This window comes from Monodelphis domestica, chromosome 2 (assembly GCF_027887165.1).
Source record: "Monodelphis domestica isolate mMonDom1 chromosome 2, mMonDom1.pri, whole genome shotgun sequence".
NCBI classification, from domain to species: domain Eukaryota; kingdom Metazoa; phylum Chordata; class Mammalia; order Didelphimorphia; family Didelphidae; genus Monodelphis; species Monodelphis domestica.
The window spans coordinates 424,239,805-424,258,837 of record NC_077228.1 but is presented as its reverse complement, the minus strand read 5'-3'; the positions used below and the strand labels follow the sequence as shown (position 1 = coordinate 424,258,837).

At 33.8% G+C, this 19,033-nt stretch overlaps 1 protein-coding gene and 1 long non-coding RNA gene across 3 annotated transcripts in view; one reads left to right on the top strand and one right to left on the bottom strand.

The window, feature by feature from the left end:
• Positions 1-19,033, top strand: part of EPM2A (EPM2A glucan phosphatase, laforin) — a 171,800-nt gene that overhangs the window by 128,110 nt on the left and 24,657 nt on the right. The gene's annotated exons all lie outside the window — the stretch shown is intronic.
• Positions 8,141-19,033, bottom strand: part of LOC103101199 (uncharacterized) — a 46,469-nt gene continuing 35,576 nt past the window's right edge. The window contains exon 3 of the long non-coding RNA XR_008916705.1: positions 8,141-8,606. This is a non-coding gene — a long non-coding RNA (uncharacterized LOC103101199). The remainder of the gene's footprint in view (positions 8,607-19,033) is intronic.

Genomic DNA, 19,033 nt, shown 5'->3' with positions numbered 1-19,033 from the left:
ATCAGAAGATGTGATTTGAATTTTTTGGAAGATGACTGTTTGAAATACAGGAATGTCAGGCTCCTGAGAAAGCAGAGAATATACTGAATAATAGCTCATAAGAATATGTTTGCCTGGAGTCTTGCAAGTCTAATCAGAAGGGCTTTAAATTCAAAAGGAAGAGAGCAGAAAAAAAATTACCTATAAATATTTACCAAGCTAGTTAGCTACAAACTAGAACAAATTCAGTAGTTATTGAAACTACAAGTAGAAATTCTACTAACAATACCACTTTGAATTGTGAGATGGGTTACAATGGTCATATAAATCATCGACCAAGAAGAGGGCCACCCTCAAAATGAAGCCCTCTACTATAGATCTTATTTTTACTATCACTAAGTAGCTAGTTGCTAAGGGAGAAATTGGGATAATGATCCCATTCCATTTTAGAATTTGTGGTAAAGAAGAAAGTTGGGGAAAGTCTGATATGCTCTTTAGATCTAAGGAGAACAGATTTCACAAAGCTCAGAGAAAGGATAAGGAGGATCCTATGGGCCAAAACTTAGAGATTTTAGCTCAGAAGGGCAGGGAACATCTTAAGAATGAAATTCAGAAGGCAGAAAGGGAAATAATTCTTGTAATGTGAGAAAGAGGGAGTTGTGAAAAACAGTTATGGATTCATAAGGACTTTATCAACTAAGATTTTTAAAAGATACACAGAAAATGAATGCATAATAACTTCAGAGGAACTAGGAAATCAACATATAGAAAACACAGTGTAATGCTTTATATTACTCCCACAATCTGCTGCTTTCATGCCTGTGTGTGTTGAACAGAACTGAAGAAGATTCTGGTTTACCACTAGTGGACTTTGTTTATTAAAAATTAATATTCATAATCTCTATTGAGCTCTCACTACAGCAAGGGGATCCTTTTACACCTTCCTAATCAGCTCAATATCTCACTCACCACAGGGATTAATTCAAACCTCTTCATTCCACTTCAAGCCTTCCACATCTCCTATACTTCTTGGCTTAGAACCTTGCCTCATATTTTTTAAAAAATTGAGTCTTTTCTCCTTCTCCTCTCATCTTATATCACTAGATTTCTTCCCTTATATTCTTCTCTGTCCTTCTGTTAGATGTAGCAATGACCAACTTCTATGCTTAAGCAAAATTATATATGTGCATATATATACATATATATGTATGTATGTATGTATACTCTTGATTGTCCTGCCTTCTCTAGCAGATTTCTTCTTTTATCAGCCTTACTCTTTTACCAATCTTCAATCTTCTCCTATCTAATGACTACTTCTATGTCATCTGCAAATGTTTGTCTTCCTCATCCTCAAAAAATTTTACACTTGTATAAAATGATAAAAGGGCAAAATGACAAATGTTGGAGGGATTTTGGAAAAATAGGGACACTAATACATTGCTGTTGGAAACGTGAACTGATCCAACCATTTTGGAGAGCAATCTGGGATTATACTCAACGTTATAAAACTTTGGATACTTTTTGACCCAGTAATGCCACTATTATTTCCTAAGGTGATCAGGGAAAAAGGAGAAGAAACTGTATGTCTAAAATATTTATATCCAGTTTTTTTGGTGGTGGTAAAGAACTGGAAACTGAAGGGATGTCCATCAATTAGGGAATGGCTGAACAAGTTGTGATATATGATTGTAATGTAATACTGTTGTGTAATAAGAAGACAAACAAGCTATTCAGAAGAAAACCTGGGAAGACATATGAAGTGATGCAAAGTGAATTGAGCAGAACCAGGAGCATGTTGTATACAGTAATAACAACAATATATGATATTCAACTGTGTTCAACTTACTATTATCAACAAGTCAAGAATTCAAAGCAATTCCAAAGGATTGATGATGAAAAAGGATTATCAACTGCCATAGAAAGAACAGATAGAGTTTTAATACCAGCTGGAACATACTATATACTTCATTTTATTTCCTCCATGAATTTTTCTGTAGTGTAAACAATCTGTATCTTGTGTCACAATATGGTGAATAGGCAAATATGTATTGTATGATAATATATCTACAGTTCATATTATATTACCTGCCCCTGCCTTCAGAAAGAGAGAGGAAGGAAGGGTGTAAGAGAAGAGGATGAGACATTTTTAGACATAGCTAAAATGAGAATTTGTTTCTTTTGAATGAGCATATTGATTATAATTTATTACATATTTATAACAAATTATAAGCATTACATTATTGTTATATTCTATGTTATATTATGTTATATGTAAAAAAATGAAAATAAAAACCCTCATTTGATTTGAACATCTGTCACATTTTCTTCTTTTGTGGATAATCTTTTTGAGAAAGTCATCCATATAACCAGTGCTTCTACATTCTCCTTTCACTTTCTTCTCAACCTTCTAACTTCATCATTCAACTAAAAGTTATTTGTACGAAATTTCCATTGATTCCTCAACTGTCAGATCTAATGACAGGAAATGGCATATGTAAAAACATCCCAAATGGAATCACAAAGTGTAGGATGCGACTGAAATGACTGAACAAAAATGAGCTTTTTTTTTAGGAGTGATTAGGTGCATAGTGGATAGAGTGCTAGGCCTAGAGTCAGGAGAACCCCAATTCAAATCTAGCCTCAGACACTACCTATGTAACCAAGGATAAGTTGCTTAACCCCTTTTGTCTCAGTTTCTTTATCTGTAAAATGAACTAGAGAAGGAAGTGGTAAACCACCCCAGTATTTCTGCCAGGAAAACCCCAAATGGGGCCCCAAAGAGTCAGACATGACTGAAAAGACTGAACAATAACAGCAACAAGGGAATAGCCTTTTATCAGTCTTCGTCCTTCTTGACCTGTCTGTGTCCTTTTACAGTATCATTCTCCAGACTCTTCTTCTGAAACTCTTTTATCTAGACTTTCCTAACACTCCTCTGTTCACTCTTTCTCAGTGTTCTTTGTTAGATCTAGTTTGCAATCATTACCCAGGGCTCTATCCTAGGCTCTCTTTTCTTCTCTCTCTATGGTTTCTCTTGATCTCTTTCAGTTCCCTTGATTTCAACTATCATTTTTCAGCAATTGATTTTTAGATATTTTTGTCCAGATCTGGTATAAGCCCTTATCATCTTCCTCCTGGACTGTTGTATATTCAACTAACATTAATTCTGGTTGGTCTCTTTACTTCACATCTATCATCACTTTACACTATTCAGATGCCAAAGTCCATATCTGACCACATCATACTTACACTTAATGAATTTTATTGGCTCTATATTACCTCAAGGATCCAATATAAAACCCCACATTTGACTTTTTAAATGCTTCACAACCAGGCCCCTTCTTACTTTCCCAGTTTTCTCAGTTTACTTCTGTTTACATGTGTAATTTCACCAGGCTACTTGTTGTTCCTTAAACAGAAAACTTAATTTCTTGTCTCCATATTTTTTCAGTGTCTGTTCTTCATTCTGAATGCTTTTCTGACTTCCTGGTTTCCCTGCCTTCCTTCAAGATTCAGCTCAAATACCACTTGAAATCTCTCTGGGTTCTTCCTCTTTCAACTTGCATCTCCTTTCTATCCCCCCAAGATTACCTTTCATCTACTCTCTCTATATATTGTATGTACAGAATTGTTTGCTTGTTATTTTAATTGGAATGTGAACTCTTTGATGACAAGGATTATTTTTGCCTTCTTCTGCATCTCTGGTACTTAGCTCAGTGCCTGGCATAGAGTAGGAGCCTAATAAATGCTTGTTGATTGAATTGCTACAACAATGAAAATGGAAAAGTCAGAGAAAGAGAAAAAGGGAGAAACAGAAAGGGAGGGAGAGAGTGAGAAACCTGAACACCATAATTATAATGACCAAATATAGGGATGAGTTGAAAAAATGTACCTATTTAGCATTCTTTGCAGAGATGGAGGACAATTAGGGTGGAATATATATTGTTAAACCACATTGACATGTTGTTTCACTTTAATGAATATTTTTTCTCTCTTTAAAATTTTTTTATTCTTTGTTAACAAGGAACATCTTGCTATGTAAGGTAGGAAGTGTGTATATATTAAAAATGAGGGGAATTTAAAAACCAAAAATATCAACTAAAATACCTTGAAGATGGAAGCAGGATTAGACATGAAGGATAAGTCCAGAAGTATGAGATGCTGTTCTAAGAATAGTGTTAAGAATACTTAAACTCAGAATAGGCCAAAGCATATTAAGAAAAGATAAGCAACAAAAATATTTTTTGTTTATTTTTATCTATATTAGAGGAAAGAGGAAGATCAAAGAAGCGATAAGACAGTTGTTAAAGATGTATAGAATAATGACAAATGATGACCGAAGACTTACTGCTTACCTTTTATTTCGCATATTTTTTCTCTATGAAAGAAATGGTTTTTATGTTTTAGAGGTTAGAATAAAAATGATTGATTTTGAATTTATAATCAAGATAGCTATTAAAATAGTAAGAGTGTACTTTCCTCTTTGTGATTCAATTTAACTCAAGCATTTAAAAAATATTTAATATGTGTAAAACATTGTACTAAGTCCCAAATGGTCAAAGCCAAAAGAGAAAACAGTCTGCCCTTAAGAAACTTATCTCTTAGTTTTGAGTTGAAGATGAACTCTATTTCCATTATCAACCTGAAAAACATAACTACTAAAGTAGTTATAATCACAAATTTTTAATTTTGGCAAAAGATAATATAATCAAGCAATACTACATAGTACTATCACCCTGGGAAGATTATAAATCTCTGAGATTTTTCATTGTCTGCAATGGGGTGCTTGTTCATAAGTTCACTGAAGCTTGGGAAAGAAAGGACAGCCATAGTCATAGATGCTTGGGTGATTGAGATGCATTTAAGGCTTTTGATTGTCTATAGGTTATCCTGACTAGAGTGATTGTGAAGATAGCTAAGAATTTATTGACTTCTTTAAACTCAGTCCTTGAGAAAAAGGCAAACCCAATTCAGTTAATTTGATCTTTGTCAGTGTTGCTTTAACTGGGAACAGTATGAGAAATAGTTGATCTAAAGATTCCATGAAAACAATGTTGTCACTATGTAATAAGATGACTGGCAGATATTATGACTGAGTCACCCTTAGGTTTCGTAGAAACATCTTTGAAGACAGGTGAACTATCACAGGATTGGATATAAACTATAATTTTATATTATTAATTAATTAATTAAACTATATTAAACTATTTTTACATGATTAAACTATAAAATAGCATTTCAATTTAGAATCCTGGAAAGCATCTAGAATATATTATTAAAGAGATAATAACTGGCCAACTAGATAAGGAAGTGGTTATCACAAGGAGCCTTCAAGACTTCCAAAGGGAATCATACTAGTCTAACTAAATTTTTTGACAGCATTGCTAGACTGGCGATTTAGAAGAATGTAGATATAGTTACTTAGATTTTAAAGTATTTGACACAGTTTTCTATGTTATTCTGGTAGATCAAATGAAACTAGTACAGTTAGGTATATTTGAATCTGATTGAATGGCCATATTTGGAGTAATTATTAATGGTTCAATGTTAATTTGAAAGAAAGTATCTAATGGATTGCTCCAGAGACCTATATTTGACCCTGTCCTATTTTATCATTTTTAGAAATGATTTATATAAAAACCATAGATGGCATGCTTATCAAACTGGCATACAGTCCATTGAGAAACATAGCCAATATCTTGCATAAAAAGATAATCCAAAAAGATCATAAGGTACAGAATTGAAAAATCATTTTATTAATTTTTTACTATGTACCAAACATAGAGGGCAGGGAATACAAAAACAAAACTGAACAGTTCTTGTACTTAAAGGGTTTATATTCTAATGGAGAAGACATCAAAGAAGAGAGGGTTCTAGTTGTTCTCAGAAAACATATGGGAATAGATTGAGACTTCCCATCCAGGTAGAGCAGATTTTATCTTGGTTCATTGTTCCAAATTATGCTTAGCATAATTATGAGAAAAGTAAACCAACAAGGAGTTTGATGAGGAGATGAATAGAGAGTCAATAGAAGTAGAATGTTTGAGGTTTTCCTAAAATAGTGGTCAAGGAGTCAAGTGTTCCAAGAGTGGTCAAGTCATCATCAATCAGCATAGCAGGTCACCATGGTAGAAGTTTCTTTGAGGTGTTGGCAATAAGGAAATAGAGAGTAAAATAAGATGAAACTTGATAAGTTTAAATGAAAAATTTTATATACTTTTATTCAAGAAATCACTTTTAATAATATAGTATTGAGAAAGGGTGGCTAGATAGCAGCTCATCTGAAACAGGTCTGGAGTTTTTAACAAATTGCCTTTTTAAGGTATCAACTTCTTCAGTATTTTTTACATGTTCTTTATCAAGCTATTGACTCTTTTTCATGACTTTCCTTTCTCATTCTCATTTATTTTTTCCAATTTTCTTCTACCTCTATTCTTTGATTTTAAGAATTCTTTTTGAGCCCTTCCAGTACTTCTTTTTGGGGTTGAGAGCAATTCCTATTTTTATTGGAAACTTTGAATTCAGTTTGTTGTCTTCTTCTGAGCTTGTATTTTTATCTTCCCTGTCACCAAAATAACTTTTTTTGTTGTTGTTTGTTCATTTCCCAGTCTTTTTCTTGTCTTTTAATGTAAAAAATGTTTAAACTTAGGTTTTGTAACTGTGGTAAAGAGAGCATTGTTCCAACCTTCAGGTTCTTTGTGTAGTTTCTTTCAGAGCTGGGTCTGGGGAATCTGTCTGCTTCAGTTCTTCCAAGGTGGTTTGATTGAAGAAGTGTGTTTAATTCTCTCCCAGCTTGTGCTGTGAGTAACCACATGAACTCTTTTTCTTCCTTGGAACTGTGATCCTGTGGACACAAGTGCAGGTGTGCTAGTGTTCTTATTCACTTTGAGACAGTGACCAAAGACCTGGATTTGCCTGTGGACAATATGACAAGGGTCTTGGCCCAGAGCCAACAAAGGGACTCCTGAGCAGTTGTCTGATTTCTCTTACGATCTGTGGCTGAGAGGTCCAGAAGCCTTTGCTGCTGATTCAGCTGCTCTAAAGCCTGTTGCCACAGTGGGGCTTGCCTTGGCATGTTGCTTTGCACTGCACTTCCATCCTGGTGCGATAAATCTTTTGTGCTGACTTTCTAAGTTGTTTTAGGCTGAAAAATATTTTACTCTATATTTTTGCAAATTATGCTGCTCCAGAATATGTTTTGAGGCATTATATCATAGAATTTGATAAAGATCAGTTGGGTCTATGTATCTTCTCCAAAATTTTGGCCATCAAGAAATTGCAATATTAATATGATTCACTAGTGTAACATATCAGCCAAGAAAGCTAATGCTATCCTGTTCAGACCATATTCAGAGTGTCATATTCTGTTCTTAATGTCACATTTTGGAAAGAATTGATAAACTAGAGAAACTTCAGAGAAAATACAAGAATTCTGAAGGGGCTAGATATGAGAATTGGCTGAAGGAACTAGTAGTTTTTAGTCCAGAAAAGAGATTTTGAAGGTCTTCAAATATTTGAAAACTATCTTATGGAAGGTGAAATGAAGTTGGTCTCTTTGGTTGAGAGAACAGAACTAGGGGAAATGAATAAAAGTTTCAAAGAGTCTAACTTTGGCTTGATGTTAAGAAAAAAATTTCTTATGAATTAGAACCATCCAGAGATGAAAGAGATTCTTCTTCAGGTAGTAGAAATTTCCTTACTCAAGGTCTTCCTGCAAAAGCTGGATGACTGCTTATCACCTGTGATGTAGGGGTTATACAAGTATGGTTTATACTTATACAACTATACAAGTATGGGTTATATCTTTTATAATATTTATAATACATATATATATTATACAAGTATGGGTTGTATAGATGATCTCTGAAGCCTCTTCTAGCTATGACATTTGGCGTGATTCTATAACAAGTGTATAAAAATATAGACAAACATTTATTTTTAAATCACCAAGTCTTTCCTTTTCTTTACTTGGCCTAAGATTCCTATTGATTTAAAATTCATCTGAAGAGAGGAGACTGAACCAGATAATATCTCACATCCCTTCTAGCTTTATGATCCTGTGATTAAATCTCCTGACTCTTGTTTGGAAAATTGTTTTTTGTACTCTAGGCTGTGAATATCTAATCTTTATTCATAACCTTTGCATCTTTATGAGCTCTTCTTTCACCATTTGGCAAAGTTTGGGTAAAAATTCTACTAGGTTTGTACTATTGTAGATTTGCAACAGTTATTTCAAATGGCAACATAACTCCATAACCAAATGAACTACATTATATCCAAACTCTATCTCCAAGATATATCTAAAAGACAGCATATAATAAATCCCCTTGTGAAAATTCAAACATCAAAAGATAAGAAAACTTCAAATTCATATTCTTAACAAAAATCTAAGAACTTATACATTATACATTATGCATACACCCACTCATGAAGATGATCATATGTAAAGCTTACTTCCACCCATGAAGAATAACTAATGAATTCTGACAAGCACTCATGAAGAGCTCATAGCTTACTTCCATGCATAATGAAAAATTTCAATCTTATATACATGCACATGTAAAAAACTTTACACAAATGAATGTTCCTGATTGTTCCAGTATGTTCCCGATTGTTCCAGTAGGTTCCTGAATATAAAAGAACACAGGACTATAATCAAGAACGACAACAGACAAAATTGGCATGCGGCATAGATGAAGAGAGATCAAGACATAGTTTTCTACAATCAACATCAAAGGACATGGAAGGACTTTGAAATTCTGGACTTGTGATCATGAGGTTGTATAAGAATGCATCATACACATTAACATCACATAAATACATACATATGATACACATAAATACAATGTGAAAGAAATCTCATGGACTGGTTAAGTATATAACATATGCATAGTTGCAAAACACAAAATTCACACTGATACATAAATTTCTGTGGAAAATTCAAACAAACAAAAGAAATTTCTTATCTTCATGAGTTTGCACAGAAATCAGAACAATGTATTATATTTGTATATATGTAAATCTGTATAGATACAACTTATGTACATATGTAAATACTAAAGTACTAACAAACTAACTATATTAGAATAATTTATTAATGTTCTAATAACTAAACTATTTTAGACAGTTTAGAAAAGTTTGTTCAAAGTCTTAGGGAAGTAGGGACAGACATAAAACTACTTAAATGTAGAAGTTAGATTGCATTATGGTTTTAGGTTAGCAATTGTTAGTAATAAAAAACATTTTACTTGGTTGAATTTATAGACATTAGGAGATAAGACAATTACATATTCAAATATTGTTGAAATTTTTGGAATTGTTTAAAATTGCTACATGATTTGTTATTATGTTCAAAAAACTATGTTCAAGTAAAATCCCTGTTACTGAAACCATTTTCCTATACCCAAACTTAGAATAGAATTAGGTAGACAGAGAATAGCTAAGATAGATTAAGATTTGTTGTTTTGGGAGGGTAAAGGAATATTTAATATATTACAGGGTTAAAGAATTAAATAGTTAGAAATATATGTATCTAAAAGGTAAGTATCATTAAAAATGCTAGTTGCATTTTTTTCTAAGACGAAAAGGGAGGATTTGTGGAAGAGAGATTGGAAAATCATGAAACAAGAGTTTGGAATAGCTGAGACTGATGTCCTGCCAGTCAAATGAAAGTGTTCTGATTTGGAATGTTACCGGGAGAAACAATTAGAGGAAAACCAACTGCTTGGTGGATCGTTGTTACTTGAAAGAGTGAAGAAGAGAAGAGACCAACTGAAGGGTTATGTCTTTTAACCTTGAAGATGGAAAGGAGGTGGTCTGGTAACTTTGAAGACAGAAGAAAGAAAGACAAAAGTCCAGATAGCTCTCTGACTTGCTCTGTTGATGATAGTGACTGAACTTCCAGACCTATCAGCCATTTCTCTCAATTGAACTATATTCCACCATCCACCAACCTAAGACTCATTGTAGTACAAGGGAAATCCCCAGCCCTCTTACCTCCATTTCTATCCTTTCCTATCTTCCCCAAATAAACTCCTTACATAAGATAACGAAGAGAAAAAGTATTTCATTTGAAACATCCTAAACTTACTCCTGAGTTGATTTAGAAGAAGAAAGAAGAAGAAGGAAGGGGGAAGGGGAAGAAAAAGGGAGGAAGAGGGAGGAAGGGAGGTATAGAAGGAAGAGGAAAAGACAGAAGAAATAAGATAACTGCCTGATCTGTTAGTTATCAATTACCAATCAATATAGTCCCTTATTATTACTTATTACAGATTTCAATACTCCTTTGGTCTACTAGAGTGGTACAGTTGCCATATCCCTCCTAGACACTTACAAAGCCAACACCTTGTTTGACTCAGAACACAATCCCAATCAAACAGGTTCACTTAATATTGTGACATGGTGTAATTTAATTTTTGACAGTGAAATTAAATGATGTACAAATAAATGATAAAACAATAGTAACTGCATAATTTTATTAATGCAAAGAAAATGAAGACAAAGCTCAAGGTGAGCAGTTTCTTTAATTGTACATATAGTAGCATGTTAAACAACTTTTGACATGTTATATTTTAAAGTGACATATTTTTTTAAAATCATCATAACAATTTGCTTAATTGGTCAAATTACTTTCTCCAGGATATACTGACTATCTATACAGTATCAATTCATTAGTGATTATATGGAGATCTATTTCGATTACCATGTTTAAATTAAATTTTATAAATGATCTAAAAATATTCTACCATTTTGCCACTGTCACTGTAGACACAGAAGTTTCTAGAGCAACCTGAAGACAGTTTTGTGTTTTTGTTTGTGGCTAGTTATGGCCAAAGAATGTATCACCTAATGACCAACTTGTTTGTCAAGAACCTCCTTGTAATTAATTGGTAAGCTGATAGCAAACTCTGTTGCCTCCACAAAAATTTTAGTTAGTTGACTTTGTCATGACATTGAGATGACCCTTTAATCTTGAAAGTTATGCCAGTGAAATATAAACTCTTTCCAGTTATGCCAAGCTAGAAGAATATCTTTTTATAATAGTCTTACAGACAGACAATGCTTTTGCTAGATGACATATGTGTGTATGTGTATATACATATTTACATAGAGAGATAGAAAAGGGGAGAGAGAGAGAGGGAGGGAGAGAGGGAAAGAGAGAGTAAGAGAGAGAGAAGGAAGGGGAGGGGGAGAGAGAGAGAGAGAGAGAAAGAGAGAGAGAGAGAGAGAGAGAGAGAGAGAGAGAGAGAGAGAATGCATATACAGACTTCCACAGTTAATTAAACTCATGGAAGTTGATGACATTTAATAATTGAGAAAATGTTGGTAGAGAGAATGAAGAACCAAGACAGTCTTGAGGAACATCCAAGGATAGGTCTCATGATAATCCAGCAAGATTAGGAATGGTCAAATGGAGTAGGAGAGCCTCATGAAAACCTAAGGAAGGCAGAGTATCTAGGAAGAGGAAGTAGTTAACATTGACAAAAATAGCACAGAGTTCAAGAAGGGTAAGGCTCAAGGAAAAACAATAATATTGAATTTAGCAATTAATTTGTGATTTGTTAATTATACTGGTAGCCTTGAGAAAGTAGTTGGACATACCATGCACTTCCCCATTAACCTTTGGGTTACTTGAAATTTTGATTTTTGAGATTGTACTCTGCCATGATTCATGGCCATTTAGCACTGCCAAAAGAATACTGGTCTGTAAATGATGGGTTTTTATTGTTAGGAAACCAATATGACATTAGTGAAAAGATCACAGTTCCCTAATTAATTCTTTCTCTTATGCAGTTATAGACTTAGCTCAGTGTCCATCTATAGTGCTTGTACAAGACGTGTAGTAATGGACCAGAATGAGTTGCCAATTTAAGAACAACTCAGATATACTCATTCTTCCTCTGTTTGCATTACCAGTGTAGATTGTTAGGTCAGTCTCTTGAGTAATTATGGATCTCATTTTGGGAAGACCTGTATTATTCTGGGACTTGGTTCATTGGTACAATAACATCCATATGTAGGAGTAATTGGAAGAGTTCACCATCAATGACAGGGGTTCTTAATTTAGAAGAATGAATTAAAAATATTTGTAGCTACTTGGTTATAAATAATTTCTCTTGTAATCCTATGTCTTTTACTTTATGAATTTAAAAGCTATTCTGAGAAGAGATACATGGACTTTATTGGTTTGCTGAAAGGAGCTATTATTCAACCAATGCTTAAGAACCCCTATCATATAGGGAATCCTTTTCCATTTGGACTTTATTAAAATGCATCCTCACATTGGTAAACATTTTTGGTAAAGATACCTTGTTTGCTATTGCTAATCAGAGGATGATTAGACAATGTTTTATTTTGGATATATCTACCAAAGAATCTCACGTAATACAAATATAAAAATGGGAGTCACCACATTGGAAACAATCATTGAGACTTTTTCTTTAACAAGTAGAATGAGCTTTTGTAACCAAGAAATAATGAGATCTTGAATTCACTATAAAATTTACTTGTCTCTCCAGAGGTTGAAGTCCATACTATCAACTATCTACTAAACATCTTCAGTTGGACACCCCATAGGTATCTCAAACTCAGTATGTCCAAAATGAAAATCATTACTTTGTGATAGAATTTAATTTTTAAGGTCAGGCACTATTCCATTTATGTCTTTATATTACTGCCACTTAGCACAGTGCCTGGCATATAGTATGCACTTAAATATTTATTAATTGTTTGATAAAATACAAACTTTTCTGCATGGCATTTAACAATTAATAATCTGGTTCAACATATTTTCCCAGCCTGATCATATATTGCAAACTCTAAATTCTAGAGAAATTGACTTTCTTACTGTTTTATATTCATAGCATTCAATTTTCTGCCTCTATAGCTATATATACTCACAGACATGCTTTGAATCTTCTTCATTCCCTCACAATTGTTAAGGATGTGAAGGACAGACTAAGTTGTGATTTGCATTGATTAAGAGTCTTTAATCAGTGACATCACAAGATTAATAAGGTATAATGAAGTAGTGAACAAGATCATACATTTTACTGGTGGCTTCCCAAATGAAATAATACAACTTTTTTTTTTTCAGAAAAATGTGCAGTGATGTTGATCTTTTTTTCCATTCAAAAACACATGCAAATAAATTTATGATTAAAATATTTAAGATGAGATACACTGAAGAGTTAGTATATAAATAGATCAATAAGTGCAGAAACATGGTTTATAAAGCTTGTCAATAATTTCTTTAATGTGGATGTAAAAATCAATCATGCCTGTGCTTCTCATTCTTTCACTGTTGTTTTGTTGCTGTTATAAGAGGTTTTTTTTGACGTTGGTCATGTTTTATTATTGAAAGGAAATTGTTAAAACTAATGTCATATGCCATGCCAGTGGCAAAAAATCACAGTACAACGGAAGGTCATATATTTCAAGCTTTTTCATTTCTATGACAGACAAAATTCTGTGTTTTGTTACTAATAAAAGTCTGTCAGTGGCAAAAGAATAGAGTTTGCATTGCCATTGTGGAGCTAGTCATAAAGAAAAGTTTGTAATCTAGAAGGAAAACTGAGAGAAGAAAAGTAAAGTCTTCTAAAATAAGGTTTATGAGGACAACAAAATATGTTTACTGCAGTGAATAAATTGAATGCTGCTGCAGTTCAAACAAGATTTGCTTTGTTGCAGACCATTGCAAAGTGATCGAAGCCATGGTGACTTCATAAAATAATGTTTATTAAAGACCTGAAATACTTTGTTTTGGGAAAACAATAAACTTTTAAAAATGTGTTTGTTAGTGAACCCAATAACTGAATGCATTAACAAATCGACTGGGGATTTATGTACTTAAAGAAGAAAATCAAATACTTTGTAGCATTTTCTATTTCAATTTATGAGAGTATAGACATCATAGATTCTGCTTCATTTCCTGTGTTTATTAAGGACATGACTGACAAATGTAAAATTGTAACTAGTACCCATGAAGGGAAAAACTGGTGCCAAGGAAATTTTTTTCTGAAGTACTATCACCTGACAAACAACAAATACAAATCCCCTTGTGACTCAATGATAATTTTTTGCTGATAATGGTTTTTCTACAACCTCAGAGAGGAAATTGTTAATGGTTAGCATTTGAAGTTGGAAAATTGGTCTCTTGGAACCTACTTCTTTTTAAAAATATTTCTTGCACAATCAACATACAATGTACCAAAAGTTTGTAAATGAATCAAAGTAACATAAATGCCATTAAAATGATAATTATTTGTGGGTCCATTGGCTAAGCTGTGTGTTTGCTTTAAAATGATTTTTTTTGAATAGTTGGAGAAATTAAAACTTTTTGTGGCAGTTAAAAACAAAGGCATTAAGTAATTGAGTCAATATGAATATCAAAATAAGTTTGGACTCAAAAGAAATCAATATGGATAAATTAATTTTTTCCTTGTGATTGTAATAACACTTGAATTGTTTTGTATGTAAAGAATCAGGACAGCAAAGATTTATACACCAATCTTTGATCATGTTAAATAAAGATTTCAAGGTTATCTGGAAAATTGGTTAAAATCTCATAGGTTTGCTCATTTCTTGGCATCTAAATCCCTTAATATTATTCCATTTGAAAATACAAGAACATGCCAAAAAGATATCCTTACCAAGAATAACCAGTGGAAAGATTTAAGAATTTTATAGAACAAAAGACTGAAGTTTTATTATTTGTTATTTGCATTACCATTGACATTCTTAAACATATATTTTTACTGATATATTTTGTTTTTATATCCCCTATATTTCACTCTCTGCCCTTACTCTGAGAGCCATGCTCTGTAACAAACAATTTAAAAATAGGAAGAAGAGAAAACTTTAGCAAAATCAATCAGCTTTTGACTTGGAAAAACACAGAACCACTAAAGTAGTCATAAAAACCAAATCTTTAATCAGGAAAAGATAGGTCCTTAATATTTTGGCTGCCACACAGAGCCCAGTACTAAATACCAGAATAAAAACTTTGGGGGTCTCAGGACATTGTTTCCAGGAGAATCACCACACTAGATGATTCTCCAAAGAACAATAGAACACAGGGATCTTATATACCTTTTGGGGAGTTAAGGACAGGGAAATATGATTGACTGGCTTTACAATGGCTTCAAGAAAATGAGCAGTCCAAGACAGTATTATCAGGGAGAGGCTGGTGCTTCACAATGGATAGATACTAAAGAAACTAAAGATACTAAAGATATAAAGAGAGCTCTGGGAGAGCTCTCTGATACAATGGGAGAAGCTTCTAAGCCAAAAAGGGTACTTAACATTTGATTATATCTACTAGTCCCACCCAAACCAGGATAATTAAGTACTTTAACATCTATTGTTCAGTCAGAAACAAGGTTTGTCTGGGACTCCCCTCAAGGTAAGTTCCCGAGAGATAGGGGCAAATGTGGGGTTCCCCAAAATGCAGTTGATCCAACAGATTGAAAAAGTCTGTTAAATGTAAAGTTTCATACCTATTGTTTGCATTATTATTGAAAGTGGAAGTAAAAAGCGTTCCAGAAATTCTGCAAATAGAATTGGCTAGTTTTTATAACATACCATCTTTATTAAAATTTTTAGCAAAATGACCACATTAGATTTTTATTAATAATTGACAAAAGATAAATATCCAACTTTTTTTAAATAATATTTTATTTGATCATTTCCAAGCATTATTCATTAAAGATAAAGATCATTTTCTTTTCCTCCCCCCCACCCCCCATAGACTATGCATGATTCCACTGGGTGTCACATGTGTACTTGATTCGAACCCATTTCTATGTTGTCAATATTTGCATTAGAGTTTCGTTTAGAGTCTCTCCTCTGTCATGTCCCCTCAACCTCTGTAGTCAGGCAGTTGCTTTTCCTCGGTGTTTCCACTCCCACAGTTTATCCTTTGCTTATGCATAGTGTTTTTTCTCCTAGTTCCCTGCAGATTGTTCCATTCCATTACACCACCACCAATGGAGAAGTCCATTACATTCCATTATACCACAGTGTATTAGTCTCTGTGTACAATGTTCTCCTGGTTCTGCTCCTCTCGCTCTGCATCACTTCCTGGAGGTTGTTCCAGTCTCCATGGAACTCCTCCACTTTATTATTCCTTTTAGCACAATAGTATTCCATCACCAACATATACCACAATTTGCTCAGCCATTCCCCAATTGATGGGCATCCCCTCGCTTTCCAGTTTTTGGCCACCACAAAGAGCGCAGCTATGAATATTTTTGTACAAGTCTTTTTGTCCATTATCTCTTTGGGGTACAGACCCAGCAGTGCTATGGCTGGATCAAAGGGTAGACATTCTTTTGTCGCCCTTTGGGCATAGTTCCAAATTGCCCTCCAGAATGGTTGGATCAGTTTACAACTCCACCAGCAATGAATTAATGTCCCTACTTTGCCACATCACCTCCAGTATTCATTACTTTCCTTTGCTATCATGCTAGCCAGTCTGCTTAGTATGAGGTGATACCTCAGAGTTGTTTTGATTTGCATCTCTTTGATTATAAGAGATTTAGAACACTTCTTCATGCGCTTATTAATAGTTTTGATTTCTTTATCTGAGAACTGCCTATCCATGTCCATTGCCCATTTATCAATTGGAGAATGGCTTGATTTTTTGTACAATTGATTTAGCTCTTTATAAATATGAGTAATTAAAGCTTTGTCAGAGGTTTCTATGAAGATTTTTTCCCAATTTGATGTTTCCCTTCTGATTTTAGTTACATTGGTTTTGTTTGGACAAAAGCTTTTTAATTTGATGTAGTCAAAATTATTTATTTTACATTTTGTGATTTTTTCTATGTCTTGCTTGGTTTTAAAGCCTTTCCCCTCCCAAAGGTCTGACATGTATACTATTCTGTGTTTACCCAATTTACTTATGGTTTCCTTCTTTATGTTTAAGTCATTCACCCATTTTGAATTTATCCTGGTATAGGGTGTGAGGTGTTGATCTATTCCTAGTCTCTCCCATACTGTCTTCCAATTTTCCCAGCAGTTTTTATCGAATACTGGATTTTTGTCCCAAAAGCTGGGATTTTTGGGTTTATCCTATACTGTCTTGCTGAGGTCGCTTTCCCCCAGTCTATTCCACTGATCTTCCTTTCTGTTTCTTAGCCAGTACCAAATTGTTTTGATGACTGCTGCTTTGTAATATAGTTTGTAACAGTTAAAATTTAGGAATATGGGGAGACTGAGGCAGGTAGAAATTAGTTTCTCTCTGCAAGGAGTATTATATTTTTTAGAGGTTTATTAAAAGTTAAAGATTAAAGAATATACAAGTAAGAAACATGTGCCTAGGCCAGAGGCCTAGATAAAATAACCTCACATCACGCAAGACACGAGCCTGCACCAAACGGAAGTCCAAAAAGAGCCAAGAGCCCCTCAAAAGCCTTTGAATCAACTTAAATACCTTCTCGATCTCGGCCCAGGTAGGATTACAAGGCATTCTGGGGAAGTGGAGCAAAGGCTCATGGGGATTGTAGTCCTGTATTCGAGTCTATTTTTTACAAGTTTAAGGTCAGGGACTGCAAGGCCCCCATCATATGTGTTTTTTTTTTTTCATTATTTCCCTGGATATCCTTGATCTTTTGTTATTCCAAATGAATTTTGTTATGGTTTTTTTCTAAATCAGTAAAGAAATATTTTGGTAGTTCAATGGGTATGGCACTAAATAGTTAAATAAGTTTGGGTAGGATGTTCATTTTTATTATATTGGCTCGTCCTATCCATGAGCAGTTAATGTTTTTCCAATTGTTCAAGTCTAGTTTTAGTTGTGTGGAGAGTAGTTGTGTTCATATAGTTCCTGTGTTTGTCTCAGGAGATAGATTCCTAGGTATTTTATTTTGTCTAAGGTGATTTTGAATAGGATTTCTCTTTCTAGTTTTTGCTGCTGAGCTGTGTTGGAGATATATAGAAAAGCTGATGACTTATGTGGGTTTATTTTGTATCCTGCAACTTTGCTAAAGTTGTTGATTATTTCAATTAGCTTTTTGGTTGAATCTCTAGGATTCTTTAAGTAGACCATCATGACATCTGCAAAGAGTGATAACTTGGTCTCCTCCTTGCCTATTTTAATGCCTTCAATTTCTTTTTTCTTCTCTAATTGCTACTGCTAGTGTTTCTAGTACAATGTCAAATAGTAGAGGTGATAATGGGCATCCTTGTTTCACTCCTGATCTTATTGGGAATGCATCTAGTTTATCCCCATTGCAGATGATATTAGCTGTTGGTTTTAGATATATACTGTTTATTATTTTTAGGAATGACCCTTCTATTCCTATGCTTTCTAGTGTTTTTAATAGGAATGGGTGTTGTATTTTATCAAAGGCTTTTTCTGCATCTATTGAGATAATCATGTGGTTCTTGCTAGTTTGCTTGTTGATGTGGTCAATTATGTGGATGGTTTTCCTAATGTTGAACCAGCCCTGCATCCCTGGTATGAATCCTACTTGATCATGGTGGATGACCCTTCTGATCATTTGCTGGAGTCTTTTTGTTAGTATCCTATTTAAGATTTTTGCATCTATATTCATTAGGGAGATTGGTCTATAGTTTTCTTTCTCTGTTTTTGACCTGCCTGGTTTTGGAATCAGTACCATGTTTGTGTCATAAAAGGAGTTTGGTAGAACTCCCTCTTTGCTTATTATGTCAAATAGTTTGTATAGTATTGGGATTAACTGTTCTCTGAATGTTTGATAGAATTCACTGGTGAATCCATCAGGCCCTGGGGATTTTTTCTTAGGAAGTTCTTTGATGGCTTGTTGGATTTCATTTTCTGATATGGGATTATTTAAGAATTCTATTTCCTCTTCTGTTAGTCTGGGCAGTTTGTATTTTTGTAAATATTAATCCATATTGCCTAGATTGGTATATTTATTGCCATATAATTGGTCAAAGTAATTTCTAATGATTGCCTTAATTTCCTCTTCATCGGTGGTGCTGTCCCCCTTTTCATTTTTGATGCTGTTAATTTGCTTTTCTTCCTTCCTTTTTTTTAATTAGATTGACCAGTACTTTGTCTATTTTGTTT